This window comes from Giraffa tippelskirchi, chromosome 10, assembly GCF_054371585.1.
Source record: "Giraffa tippelskirchi isolate mGirTip1 chromosome 10, T2T-mGirTip1v1.2.pri, whole genome shotgun sequence".
NCBI lineage: Eukaryota > Metazoa > Chordata > Mammalia > Artiodactyla > Giraffidae > Giraffa > Giraffa tippelskirchi.
The window spans coordinates 15,319,860-15,332,637 of NC_137284.1; the positions used below are offsets into that span (position 1 = coordinate 15,319,860).

The 12,778-nt window shown below is 50.0% G+C and overlaps 1 long non-coding RNA gene across 1 annotated transcript; it reads left to right on the top strand.

The window, feature by feature from the left end:
* The first annotated feature begins 1,008 nt into the window (after positions 1-1,008).
* Positions 1,009-12,343, top strand: LOC145524885 (uncharacterized). The gene is made up of 2 exons (XR_014067924.1): positions 1,009-1,553; positions 11,930-12,343. It is a non-coding gene; the product is annotated as an uncharacterized LOC145524885 (long non-coding RNA).
* The last annotated feature ends 435 nt before the right edge of the window (positions 12,344-12,778 follow it).

A 12,778-nucleotide genomic window follows, 5' to 3' on the forward strand; every position in this document is an offset into this window, starting at 1 on the left:
AAGTTCTCATCCGAACTGACTTGTGTCCCACTAACTCTACTGCCATGAATTTGAGCAACTCTGGGAGAAGGTGAAGGACAGGGAAGCCCGGCATGCTGCAGTACATGGGGTTGCAAAGAGTTGGACACGACTTTGGGACTGAACAACAACAACAAGGAAGATGCAGGGCGCGTGCAGAGATAAGGCCATGTGGGGACATGGCAAGAAGATGGCCGTCTGCGCGCTGAGGAGGGAGGAGGCATCGGGAGAAACCAACCTGACTGACACCCTGGTCTCAGCCTTCCAACCATTGAGCTGTGAGTAAATTTCTGCCACTGCAGCCACCCATTCTGCAGCATTTTGTTATTATCTGAGCAGACTAACACACCTACACGAAGAACTGATTCCCTCAAGAAAGCTGAGACCTCGATACACTCAAAATTCAAAATCTATTTATAATATGAGAATGGGAAGAGAAGAGGCCAATCACCGGGGCTGACTGGGGGGCGATGAATTAGGGTCACTTTGCAGACTCGCAATTGAAATGCAGTGGAAAAGAGCTGAAAACGTCTCTGATCGCCATTCTTTCCCAGGATAATGTGACACTGTGAGTGTTCATTAAAAAAAAAAAAATAAACATGGAGCAAATTCTTATGATGTGCCAGGCACTGCTTAGCTGCCAAGATTGCAAAAGATCGATGAAATATTCTCCGTGGTCTAGTGAGAGAAGTGTTCAGTTTTATTGTTCACATTTGTTTATATGCCCACATACTGTAATCAGATGATCCGATGCTTCCTTGACATTGTTCTCACTCCTTAAAATCATGTTCACTCACAAACATTACAAAACGAAGCTGTAAACACGTGAAGCTGTGTTTCCAGTGTGTCTAATGTAGCCAAGAACAGGGGTGTGTCTTAGGTCCCTGTGCCTGGTCCTGTCTTATTGGACATTTAATTGAAGCCGTGACCTAATAAAGGATGTGAATGCATCCTATCGTCTCCTAGGGACCATAGCAAGCTGACAAAAGTAGTTAACACCCACCAGAATCCGGAGTCAAAAAGATCTCGATCTCTGGGAAATACGGTCCAGGATGTGGAGAAGCTGATTCAGGATAAAGAACCAGCAGCTTCAGTCTCTGCTGAGGAGGGGCCCCGTTTATTAACAGGAGAACAAATCTAGTTCTTGGGTCATCCTACATCTACTGCTTCTTCTGTCTGCTTGTTACTCCCTCTCCCGGTGTTTCCCTGCGTGTCCCTCTGGGTGCTGATGGTCTGAGTGATCTTTGTGGCCACGACCCTGCTGCTCCCTTCCCAGGTGGAAGGTCTGCCTTAGAAGACAAAGAGTTAGAACTGACCAGTGTGCACGCATCAACAGAAGGCATTCAGACAGGGTTTACCCAGTGCCCTAGTCATTGAGGCTAGACAGCGAAAGGCGGAGAATTTTAAGGAATGACTAAATAAATGAAGAAAACACGAGACTTGTTTGGTTCAAGAGAGTCAACTTCAGAATAAGTCAGAGCACCACGCCACCTCAAGGATGAAGATATATTCGTCCTGGGAAGCCGTTCCAACAGGTGAGAGCCACAGGAAATTAAAGATGAGATCCATTCACCTTATTAGAACTGACTCAAATGCATTATTTTATAGCTGAGTAATACTCTATTGTGCATATGAACACAACTTCCATTCATCTGTCGATGGACATCTAGGTTGTTTCCATGAACCTAGAGCCTATTGTACAGAGTGAAGTAAGTCAGAAAGAGAAAGACAAATACCATATATTAATGCATATATATGGAATCTAGAAGGATGGTACTGACGATCCTACATGCAGGGCAGCAAAGGAGACACAGACGTATAAAGAACAGACTCTTGGACTCAGTGGGAGGAGAGGGTGGGATGATTTGAGAGAATAGCATTTAAACATATATATTACCATATGTAAAATAGATAACCAGTGCCAGCTTGATATATGATGCAGGGCACCCAAAGCCGGTGCTCTGTGACATCGCAGAGGGATGGGATGGGAAGCGATGTGGGAGGGGGATTCATGTTGGAGGGGACACATGTATACCTATGACAGATTCACACTGATGTATGGCAAAAACCATCACAATATTGTAAAGTGATTATCTTCCAATTAAAATAAATATAGTAAAAAAAAAAAAAAAAAAAAGATGAGATCCAATTTAAGCCAAAAAGGGGCCTGGGGAGCTCAAAATTAGATTTGGGGATATTTCCAGAGCCAGAGCTCTCTGCTCCTGGAAGTGGTCAGGTAGAGGCTGTAGGGCCATCCATGGGGTCTTGCAAAGGGGATTCTTGCACAGGGTGGGAGCTATTAATAGGTAGGAATGACCTCTATATTGAGGCTAAATTTGAGATTTTCTTCTAACTCCTTTGGTCTCTCTTTTATCAGAAGTTGGGCTGGGGTGGAAAGTGCAACTCCTATAAATGGGCTCATTTTGCCACCTTTGTCGAGAGATGATGAAGTTTATATTAATACTTGGCGCAAATGTCAATTTTAGGCTCTCACAGCAGCTGGGTCGGAAATTCAGATCCTGCTAAAGAAAAAAGGAGCCCCAGCTGTCTTTGACTCATCACCCTCTCATGTTGCCAAGGTCGCCATCACCTTGCAATTTGCCCTGACCTTAAAGAAAAACAAGCTGGCATCTGTACTGTGCAGCCTGGACTACCAGTGGGCAGGAAAAGGGCCACAGCTCAGAGATGGCTGCTGTTTGGGTGAATTCAGACAAACTTTGGTTTTTGTGAGTGATGCTAACTAAGGGTTCACTGTGCTGGAGCCCAGTCCAGCCTCCTGGGGGGCGGCCCCTAGAAATCAGGCCCCAGGTGGATGGCAGTGCACCAGTCCCCTTCAGCACCAAATGAACGCACACTATGGGGATGGAGATGTGAACTCTTTCCCTGTACTGCATTTCTGGTCTCGGCAGAAGGATTTCACCATCAAGCCATTGTCCCTGCAAATCAGGCTGTGGCCACCTCTCATTGTCACGTCTGATGCTTTCACTGTTGTTGTTCAGTCGCTAAGTCATGTCCAACTCTTTGCAACCCCAAGCACGCCAGGCATCCCTGTCCTTCACTTTCTCCTGGAGTTTGCTCAAACTCACGTCCTTTGAGTCAGTGATGCCGTCCAACCATCTTATCCTCTGTCATCCCCTTCTCCTCCTGCCCTCAATCTTTCCCAGTGTCAGGGTCTTTTCCAATGAGTCAGCTCTTCGTATCAGGTGGCCAAAATATCGGAGTTTCAGCTTCAGCACCAGTCCTTCCAATGAATATTCAGGTGGCCCCAGTGGGAAAGAGCAGAGAGAATAGAAAGAGCTCTGGGTGGAGAGATAGGGGCCTGGTCATCAGCCACGTGATCTGGACATGCACGGAGCTGAGTCAGTTTCTCCATGGTGGCATCTCCTCTGCGTTCTCTCCCAGCACAGGTAGTATACCTGTCTCCTAGCCTTGCCTCACCCTGTCACCCTCCCATAAGAGCGTTTAGCTTCTTTATCTATAAACTGAGGGAAAAATGGCAACTTCTCTGGCTCAAGTGATTGTTTAACCAACACAGGTAATTATCAGTAGACTGTGGTTATTGACATGTATAATTTTACTTTCATAAAAAGATGTATGATTTAATTTTTTTCTAAATAATGGCAACTAAAATTGAACTATCCTCTATTGCCAGGCATACAGACAAAGGCACAACATGATGTCTGTCTTAACGCTCTTGGAAATCCCTGTGTGGGAGGTATTATTATTACAGGTGAAGCAACTGCAGCCCAGATAGTTTAAGCATGATTCCCGAGGTCACACAACTAGCCAGTGGCAGAGCTGGGATAGGAGCCCACATTCTCCTGCTGTCCAAAGAAGTGAGTGCAGACAAAGTTTAAAAAATAGTTGGTTGTAAGAGTCAAGGTTGGTCTCCTTCTTACTCTTCTGACTCACTATTGCCTCTAAGTTTCTGAAAAAAAAAAAAAATGTGCTGTGTTTTGGGTTGCTCCCTCAAGCCTCTGTGATGTTGGCAAAGGTGCCAGACAGCGCTCTACAAAGCTGTCCTGCCATTTCATGCTGCTTCTCATCTGTGACCGTGTTGGATCAGTGAGACCCACCCCTGTCCTCTCCCTTTCAGAGTGGCAAGCAGTGAAGTGGCAAGGGTCCCATGTCCTTTCCTGCCGGCTGGTGCTCCTTTGCTCATCCCCATGTTCAGGGATTTCAGAATTCCAAGCCTCTTTAATGCCACAGTCATAGCATCAGAAAGGAGATGCTAGGGAGGGGACCAGAGGACAGATGTTATTGTCCCCATAGCCTGGTGTCCCCAAGCACGCGAGTGTAGAGGTCGACATAGCCCCTGCGTGGGCCAGCAGTGCCACCTCCTGTCCTGTGGGACCATTGTATCCAAGGCGGCCTCAGCAGGTCTTGGGAGGGACACAGGGAATGAGGGAAGAAGACCCTTGATGCCCTCAAAGCCCTGCAGCGCTAGTCAGAGACATGCAATCAGTGAACTCTGACCACTACAGTGAGACACCTCCATGCCCCATGTGAAAGGTGGTGACTCTACTGCCCAGGACAGGAAGGGGTGGAGGGGGCTTGCTTTTGGGACAGGAAGGCCTTGGAGCATCTGGGTTGCATTCTGCAGGACGCGAGGCTCGGTGGGAGCTGGCAGCCAGGGCTCTCAGAGTCCAGCCCACCAGCCACATCATCCTCCCGGGGCCTCTGAATGGGGCGTCCGAACTGCCAGAGGGCAGACATCACAGACTGAGAAGGAGGCCTGTCAACCCCCTGAGGACCTGGGCGGGAAGGGCTTATTCCCCTTCCTTACCCGCTCAGCCCCCGAATTAAGTGGGTCCAGATTTATGGACATGCTCAAGTCAAGTGGCTAAGAAGGTGTGGGTTTCCCTGTGTTTCCTCAATGTGCCATTTGTGTACCCCACCCCTGAAATTCTCCTTTCAGAGGGTGTTCCTGGTCACCTGCCCCTCACACCACACCCCCTGATCCGCTCTGGCTCTTCCTAAACTCATCCCTAAATTTCACCCAACCTGCCCCATAGTCTGTGGCCTCAGCCCATCTGCCTGACTCACTGTTCTCCTCATCAAGCAGCTCCTACTGCCCACTGCCTCCTGGAAAACTCTTCATCCATCAGTTGAAGACCTTCCTCATCTTTCCAAACTGACTTCTGACTACTTCCCTGCAGGAATGTCTCATGTATCCCCTACATGTGCATGGAGAGAGGAGCTGGCTTTGGGATGAGTGTGGAAAGACTCAGCGTGGAATCCCCTCCCCCGGGTAGACGCCATGAGTTTACTTGCAGACCTGCCCCACCAGAAACAATGCCCAGTGCATGAAGGGAGTGGTCGCCTGCTTGGCGGGGGCAGGGGTCATCCTGAGCATCAGTGCCATGATGCCCCTTCCCCACAGAAGGTAGAGGAACTCAGGAGATGCTGTCTTGCAAATACAGATAAACACCCACAGGATGGGGAAGGGGTAGGGAGGCCAGGATTCTACTCTGGGTAAGGACTTGAGCAGTAAAACACCACACCTGCAGATTTCACAACACAAAGAGTGGGAGGGACAACCAGCCAGAATAGCTCCTTACCTGGGAGAGATCAGCAGGGAAGGAATCAGAAAGCTTTGCGGGGGCTTGGGCTATAAAAGGCTGAGAAATACTGCAAGTTAGCTGGAAAAAAAGCCAGATGAAAGGATTAACTACCAGGGAGAGTTTGAGTTCAAATCCCAGGTTTTTTTTTTTTGTTTAAACCCCAAGACTCTGTTAGCCGGTGACCTTGGGAAAGTTACTTAGACTTTCTGCATCACAGTGACTTACTCATGCGTGTGTGTGGTTTTTTAAAACTGTATGATGGAAAAGAACAATAGCACCTACTTCCTAGGGCTTCTATGAGGATGAAACTAGATAATGCATACAAAGCGCCTGGCGTGGGGTTTACTTTGTCACATGGTCGAGTGTTCATTGTATCAACAGACCTTAGGTGATGACATGATGTTGTTATTACTGACTGAACCAACTCACAAACACTGGTGAGTTCTTAGGGTTTGGATCTGCCTCTCGCTGTATGACATTCCCTTTCCCCTGTACCGGCTCTCTCCCTGGGCTCCGACCACCCCTCCACCACCTGCAGTTCCCTTTGTGCTTAAACTGCCTTGAAATCACCTATTTGAGAAGCAGATGGGGCAGAGGGACTGGGAAAGGAGCAGGACACCCTGTCCGATGTCTCCGAGCATCCTCACCTGCCCCTTCCTGAGTGCCCTCACCTCCTAACTCGAGGGTACCAATTGAGAGCAAAACACATTGTCCCTTGTGGGTTGCTTGATGGACACTGTCTTCTGTCTGCACAGGGGGAGGGTGTCTGCTGGGAACACAGCTACATGAACCAAGAAGGAAAAGTAGAAGAACAAAGAGACCAAACACTCTGGCAGTAGTAGCGCCTGTGACATTCACGCTACACAGACAGAGGCTGACTCGGGGTTGGTTCAGGGGCTTTCTTTGGGCCCCTCCACAGCGCAGCGGTCCTCTGAGCACCCTGGGTGCACAGAGGCCTCCATAAAGGCGTAACTGCTCGAATTGCACGAGAAGGAGCTGTGACTTGCCTCCAAATCCCAGGACCTCGCTCCTGGATCAATACCAGCCCTGGTGGCTAATGACCTTCCACCCCCTCATCAAATGCCTCACTGGCGTGTTGCGCTGGCATGGGGGCGGGGACCCACTTGTTCCCTCGCTGGACACTGACTAATCACCATCATTAGGCCCACGTTCTCACGTGACACGGGGACCTGAAGAGGCCCCCACTCCTGCTCCGGGAAGGCAGGGTCCCTGGGAGGGTGTGTTGCAGGGCTCCAGCAGTGTCCGGGGCCACGGCGACAAGACCACCCTGTCTATCGTTCATCAGACAGGCCCTGAGAGCCTGGCCAGGAGGAACAGCCTCGTGTGCTCAGAGCAGACAAATCCATCCACTGCCCCTGTGCGCCCAGCTCAGAAGGAACCAGAAACCCCACTGACAGTTGCATTCTCCATCTTTCTGACAACTTTCCTAGGCAGGTGCATCATATCATCAATTTAGGGACATGGCAAGAGAGAACCACAAGACCCCACAAGCAGGGGCTGGGCCCCCTTACAGTGACCATGGCAGCCTGCCAACGACCCACTCATGTGGGCTCCAGTGGGCCTCAAAAGAACAGCATCACCGAGCTGTCCCCTTAGTGTAACCCCCATCCCCTGGTTCCTTTTGTATTTCACTCGGGGCCAGTTCTGCTGTTCAGTTCATCTTAGGGACCCAGGTGGTGAGACCTGGGCACCTTTCCCAACGTGTCCAGGCAACTTTGGTTGCCGAGCGTGAGGTTAGGACCCTTGGTGACTCGCCCAAGCACAAAGCCTGAGTTTCACCCAAGCAAGCTTCTGGATGAACTTAATTTTTAAGATATTCAAGCCGCCCCCTCTATTTTCAGTGTCAACTTGTTATTGTAATTTGATTATCAAGGGAAAAAAATTGGAGGATGTGATTCAGAGAGAAAGCCCCTCCCGGGCGCTCCATCAGAAGGAGGACCTCTTGCAGAAGAGGTGTGGTCACCTGCCTTCTCTCGTGGGGATGCCCCACACAGCTTCACCCCCACCCCAGTCTGCCCAGCATGGACCAGCCAGATCCCTGCGTGGCCAGGATGGCTCAAGCAAAGTCCAGATGGATCCCCTTTCATCTTCCACATCATCAACCCTCTCCTTATTCGAGGATCTTTACCATCTGGGAGGATGCAAGAGGCAGAGAGACCCAGCTGGGGCTGTGGGTCCAGATGCAAGTTGCTGTTCTGGCTGCTTGAGAAATCTTATTTTGGCTTGAAACCTGTCTAAATTTCCCTGGAGCTGATCATGAGAGAACAGAGATGAACCCCCACTGAGTGTTCAGGAGGAATCACTCTCCCATTACCTCCTTCTCTGGGGAGGAGGCTGGGCTGGCCAAGCCTCCACCCCACCAGGCCTCCCGCTCCCTCAGCTTCTAAATTAACTAGCCTTTCCTTCCTGCCTCCTTCGCAAACCCCCTGCCGTTCCCTAAAATGTGAGGTGACAGCTGTGCACTCCCAGGAAAATAGATTTCCAACTTGGCCGTGATACGGCTGCAGAAGGACCCGGGCTGAGGTCCACAGTGCTGGCGTGTGGGCTCTGACGGTGGCGCCTTCTGACAAATGGAACCGGCCTCAGCCCCCACAGAGCCCTCTCTCTCACACATCCTCATCCGCCCATGGATGCTCCCAATTGTGAGTGATTGCACGCAGTTGTTTGTATTATGCATCATGAAAAGAGCAGAGAAGAAAGGGGCAGAACAATGATGGGAGAAATCCAGATGAATCGTCCCTCACAGGTAGACCTCGAATAATTGCAAGTGCAAGCCGGTAAACACTTCCAACAAAGGGAGCATATCTGAGAGTGGATTCATCTGCCGATATCTTTGTCTCTTCATTCATTCGTATCTGCATTCAGTTAATAAAGACACACTTGTTGGTCACCTTCCAGATGCCAGGCACTGTGCTGGGTGGGATTACAGGACATCACTGTCCCCTCAAGCTTGCCTCTCCTGGGGAAATACAGATGCATAGCTAGATTCTGCAGTGGGTTGTAACATGACATAATGGTGAAGACCCAGATTTCTGCTGCCACTTGGAAGGGATCAGGAGAGGCTGCCACAGGAAGCCGAGGCTAAGCTAACACCAGAAAGATCAGCAGAAGCAGGTGTGTGTGTGTGTGTGTGTGTGTGTGTGTGTGTGTGTGTGTTTAGGTGGGTATGGATGTGGACTCGTGGCTGACAGTCATGGGAACCTTCTTGCTTGGGATGGGAGCTGGAGAAAAAGGGTGAGAAATATGTGTAGAAACATACCAAGAAATGAGACAAGCAATACTCTACAAACTGTGATAATTTGTAAAACGTTATAAGGGACACTTGAGAAGTCTCTGGAGGAGAGTGGGGAGCGAGGACACCATGCTGAGCTGTGTGGTCCTGGAAGCATCCCACCAGCAGCCCAGTGTGGTCCTGCAGGGAAGCAAGGAGACCTTGAAAGTTGACAATGTCAGCCTGGCAATCCATGATGGCGCCGTGAACTACAGCGGGGTTGATGGAAGTAGAGAATACAAAGAAATGTACAGGATAAGAATCAGTAGGATTCGGGGCGGGAAGGATGGGGGAGGCAAGGGAGAAGGAATGGGTGACCCAGTTTCTATAGGAGCCACCAGGCGCCATTTTCTGAGAAGGGACTCAAAGGCAGAACAGACATATAAAACAAATAAATTAGGACTGCATTTACTGAATCCAAAGTGTCCACGGAACAGCTATTGGACATGCCATTTATGCAGCAGGACATATGGGTCTGGGGCTCCAGAGATATACCTGGAGGCAGAGCTGGCAAGTGTTTAGCTAGGGCCCGTGGAAGAAGAAGAGTCTGGTTTTCAGTGTCGGCCCATGTCCATGGTCAACATCCTCTGGCTGGAGGTCAAGTGCTGGGACTCTAGACTGGGAAGCAAACTGAGGCTGCAGTAGATGACATCACAGTCGGGTTAGAACAGGAGGAGAGCTGGAGTGGGGGGCGGGGGAGATCACCATCAGAGGATGGTCACACTAGTGATCGGAAGCCCACCGGAGGAAGAGCTGGTCTGGCAAGCATCTGCTGTCCGTCAGGCATCTTATATGTCACCTCTCTTAACCCACACTCTATTTAGGGGTGGGTATTATTATCAACCTTATTTTATATGTGGGAGACTGCAGCAGAGAGAGGTCAGGTAACTTTCATGAGGTCATAGAGGAAGTCTGAACTGGAGCCTGGGCCCCCCGAGTCCATCTAAGTACAGAGGGTTATGGAAGGAAACTTGGAAATTCTAAGGAATGGAATCATCCCAAAATCACAGAGCACCAAAGAAGGGCCTTAGAAATAACTGCCACTTCAAGATGAGGATGCTAACGGCCAGCCCTGAGTCTCAGACGGTGATCCGAAAAGAAATTGCTCCTGTCTCAGGGCTGCCCCACCCGTGGTATGAACAAAATGACCATCATGGATTTAGGAATCCACACAGGTGGTCTCTAAAGAAAAAAATTGGCAGTGTTTAAGAGCTAGTTCCAATCAACCTCCAGGCAGGAAGCCCGCTGGTAGATCCCACCTTGCCCCTCAGCATCGCATCCCCCCTCTTTCAGCTGGTGTATGGAGTCCCTCAAGAAACTATGTCATCACTTCTGAGCTGTGTTTTGTACCTGCCTAAAGGTGGGATTCTGACTGTCTGCCCAGCATCTCCCACGTGCGTCTGCTCTACTCAATGATTGGTTCTTCCTAAGGTCTAGCCTCCCAGCAGGAACTTAGTAAGTGTTCATTGAATGAACAAAGGACCCACCCCCCTCAGAGGGACAGTCACAGATGGCTTCATTCCTTCCTAAAACCTAGTGGCTGCTGGGTTGGATCCTGGAGATGGGGTGGCAGCTGCTCAGTGAAGCAGCAGGGTCTTCACAGGGCAGAAGTGTGGAGTCACTCTCTCTATAATTGACAGTGGGCCACAAGGACTCAGGGTCCCAGAGCTTGGCCAGAGCACAAGACGACCTCTGCATTGGAGAGGTGGGCTCTGTGGGCTGGTCTCTGGCATTTCCTCCTTTCCCCAATCCAAAGCATCACCTCTAATCGGGCACCAACCACATTTTCTGAACAAGGCACATCCTGTGATTTCTGCATTTTCTAGAATGTTATAGAGGCATTTACTCTGGGCTTCTCTAAATTAGCTGAGAGATGAGCACAAGACTGCCTACTGATAGACATCTTCCTAATGGCAGACAGCCTGCCAAGGGAAGGCTCCTTTGCAGAGGAACTTGCAAATCAGGGCACAGTAATGGCTCGACAGTCACCTGCTTCGATGGCCTTGCAGCCAAGCAGGAGGCAAACCAAGTCCCTGGCAGTCTCTGGGGGCTGCTCCTCCAGCAGAAAAATGTCAAGATGCTCGCCTGATGAAAGGAACAGGAGGGAAGGCAGTCACCGCTGCTCTGCAGCAGGACCAGAGGTACCAGAGCCAAGGCTTCTGTCGTAGTCACACTTCGGAGATGCAGCCCAAGGCCTACCCTGGAGATGACTCTGGAAGCGCTCCACCCTTGTGTTCTGACTTGCTGTCTGTTCTCAAGCAACTTACTTAGACTCTCTGGGGAAACCAAGAGCAGGGCACCAGACGTACTTTGTATCAGGTCGTACCTCTGACATTTTCCCGAAAATGTAAGTGTTCAAGTGCCTTGGAAGAAGACAGTGCCTGTGTGTGGAGACAAGTAGGAAGCAGTAGTTCATTCCTGACATCCTGAGAAAGATGGATCGTTCAATTCCAAAGTTGCTTGTCACCTAAAGAACATCACATCCTAATAAGTGCTCTTTCCGCTTGATACTTGGGCAGCTGCCTTCCTGCCTCTTGCTCGGCTCCTGCGTGAACGAGCCTCCCTCCTCCCCCACCCTTGTCCTCTGCTAAGGGATTCTGACACCGAGAACATTTAATCCAACACTGGGAAGCATCAGATGAAAAGAAAGCTGAGGGAAGACCCTAGACCAAGGGTCTACAGCCAACACCTCACCCAGTTCCTTCCTTCACCCTCTGGCATCTGGGGGCCTGTGGTGCAGGCTTTGGGGAACTCACACTGGGGTCCCTCTTCCTTTCTTTTGCGTTCCTCTCTCTACCTTTGTATGGTCCACAGCACTTTCAACATCACGAGAGAAGATTTGAAGAATTAAAAAGAATTCTACTTAACAGCAGTCTAGTCTCCTCTTGGAGGTGTAAATATTCATAAACATATCAACTCTTCCAGACCCATCACAAATAGAACTTCCAGTGACACCCATGCTGCCTTAGGCACTGTTCTAATAAGTGAGGAACAGGCAAGTGGAAGGGGATATTTTTAACTAAGGTTTTTTTTTTTTTTTTTCTTTTCTCAAAAGGCATTTTGATGTGCCCCACTGGGAATGGAGCTGGAAAGAAGCTGTTTGCTAGAAACAGAGACTGTTGCGGAGTCCTGGGTGGGAACCAAAGCGGTGATGCAAACAGGTGACCCCATCTGACATCTGCAGCACCAGACCTCATGGGGATGCTCCGGAGCGAACCCTGATCACAGCTGTGCCTGGCCCCGTGTGGCGATGAGTCCACCTTCTCAGCAAAAGGGCCGCCCCTGCCTGAACAAAGCGTGCTGCTTTCAGGGGAACCCCAGGGTGTCGGCAGCATGAGGCAGAGCCCTCCTCACCATCACCGGAGGATTTTGTTCACTGAGATGCAGCTATTAACGCTCTGGCTTCTCCACTGGTGCAGCCACAATTGTGTTATCTGGGCATGAATCCCTGATAAATATGTTTCCTTGATCTGGCTGTTATTTATTATTCAATAACTGTCCTACTAAACTTAAATTAATGGAGTATTTGGAGACATCCCTGAACACTGCTCCTCTTGGTTCCTGTCAAGGGAGTCGTGCCACATCCTTAATAACCCCCGGCTTGTGGATGACACCCCAGCCACATGCTTCACTCGGGGGTCTCGGTCACAGACCTCTGCGGCAGCCAACAGAGAGCTGGGTGCCTGCTGGCCGCCGACCTCGGGCCGCAGGCCCTGGGCTCCACGTGCCCACCTCCCCCCTGCTCCTCCCCCACCCCCACTCCTCAGAGAGCGCCTTGCAGATTACAGCTCAGAAGCAGACAGGGTGGGAAAAGGAGAAGGGATTAGAGAAAATAGATTCATGAGAAGACAGATAACAGAGTTGTTGGGCTCTGTTAATTAAAAAGCAGCAATTTGTCTGAATT